Raw genomic sequence first — 2,082 nt, forward strand, 5'->3', positions numbered from 1 at the left:
AATGGGAGAGGAAAGGATTGTAGTAACTCTGAGCCACGCAGCTCAGGCACTGATAGCAGGAATTTCAGCCATGAGGAAAGATGTCACTGTCTGGAAATTAGGAAAAACAGGTCATAGGATGAAAATTAATCCCCCTCCATCCAGTCTGACCTTCAAAGGGGGGGCACTGATGGTGTTCAGGCCTCCAAACAGGTTGTCCTCTGGACTCAGAGCCTGGCCCCATCCTGGGACGTAAGCCTGCCCATCCCAGAACCTGCAGGTTCATTTTGAAAGGGAAAACCCCCTCTATGTTACCTTCATAAATATTTCTGAGGATGAAATTCATCTGTGAGAAAACTGGTGTGGGCAAAGCTAGCAGCCTGGCTCCCAGACCAAGGACCTGAAGGACATCTGGGACAGGCAAATGGTAACTATGGTTGCAGGTCTGTAGTCCCTGCCACCAGCCCCAAGGGATGTCTGACAGTGTGTGCACAGGGGTGCAGTCAAAGCCCTTGGCATCCCTTCCCGCACCCCAGTGTGCAGGCACTGCAGGCAGCAGCAGGGACATCTCACCCTGGCACTGACCCTCATGCAGCCTCGTCCTGCCCCAGAGCTGAGTTCTCTAAGCTCAGGGAGGGAAGAAGGAGGGAGAATATGGGATTTCTCCCGACTCATGCTGTCCAGTTGTCCCCCTTGCTCTCCCTCCTCAACTCCTTGTTTGAGCCAACACCTCTGCTCCCAGGAGAAGAGCAACCTGGCATTTCCACCAGGAGAAGCTTTGACTCTTCCCCCCACCCTTTTTTTTTCTTTCCTCTTGACAATCTGCTTTGACCTGTGTGACACTCTCTCTTTGCTTTCAATCCCTGATTTTCTGCACTTGGGGACAGACTTTGAGCAGGCACTAAGTGCTGAGGCTGCGCAGAGGCGGCAAGGGGGGGCTGCTGCTACCCCGCAGCCTGCCATTCAGGCAGATGGTGGAGGGAGCCGATATGAATAGCTCCTGTCAGTCTCATAGAGCGAACTTTACAATTGTGCTACGTGTTGGACTGCATGTGACTAATGCCATTCTTCTGCAGGCTGCAGGCAGGACACAGCTGTTTCTTTAAGGAAAATCTTGGTTTTCTGGGCAGAAAAAACCACCCATGGCAATATTGTATCCATGTATCCAATATTACACTCCATAATTAGGCATGATCAAAGCCCATCCTGCCTTTCACTGCCTCTCTTTCTGGTAAATTAGATAACGTTTAAAAACAAGCCTGGCCTTGGTTTAGTCCTTCTGGAGGTTTAAATCCTGCCTCCCCACACAGCAGGTACACACGGAGAAGCAGCAGCGGGGCCAAACAGAGGTTTCTTTACATAATTCTCGAGTAATTAAGTATTTCAAGATCAGTGATGAATTCAGTGCCAAAAGCTAAGCAGAGCCTCTGTTGACAACAAATAGTGCTGCAAAAAGGATTAAAAAAATACAGAAATGAATATGAGCATGTGTAAAGGTGAAGACCTTCTCTTAAAAGCTGCCAAAGAAGAAATGCACAGTGAGGTCTGGAAAGGAGATGAGCCTGGATCTTGAGCCTATGGTACAGACGAGCCATGCCAGACTGGAGAGGTAGTGCTCCTCCTGCCCACATTTTGGTCAGGCTCAACAGGTCAAGCCCTGTTCCCTGCTCCACCTTATTGGACAGGGCTTCTCCACGTGAGTGTTTCTGCAGTGAAATCAGTGCCAAGCTCTCCAACTCAGGTGCAGCCAGAAATACCCCCCCTGTCACTCCTGCACCTCCATTTCGTTAGCAGGGGGCATGTCCCCACCCTGCAGCCCAGCCAGGGCTGCACCTGCAGCCAGGCAGGCCTTGGCAGTGGGGCAAGGTGCAGGCAGCCCCAGGCAGCACTGCCTTGAGCTGGCCCTCTGCAGCGGTCTGGCCATGAGGCTGCAGGTGGGCAGCTAGCTAGCAAGGCACTGGCATGGGGTTATACCCCTAACATTTCCTTACGCCTGCCTCTCTTGTTGCATTTCCAGACACGGCATCTGCCCGCCAGCGCTGCTGAAACACCCCATGGAGTGCGGAGCAGGGCAAGAGCTTTGGTGTGACTGGTGGGTGAGCA

Source organism: Gavia stellata, chromosome 7 (genome assembly GCF_030936135.1).
Source record: "Gavia stellata isolate bGavSte3 chromosome 7, bGavSte3.hap2, whole genome shotgun sequence".
In the NCBI taxonomy this organism is placed as follows: Eukaryota; Metazoa; Chordata; class Aves; order Gaviiformes; family Gaviidae; genus Gavia; species Gavia stellata.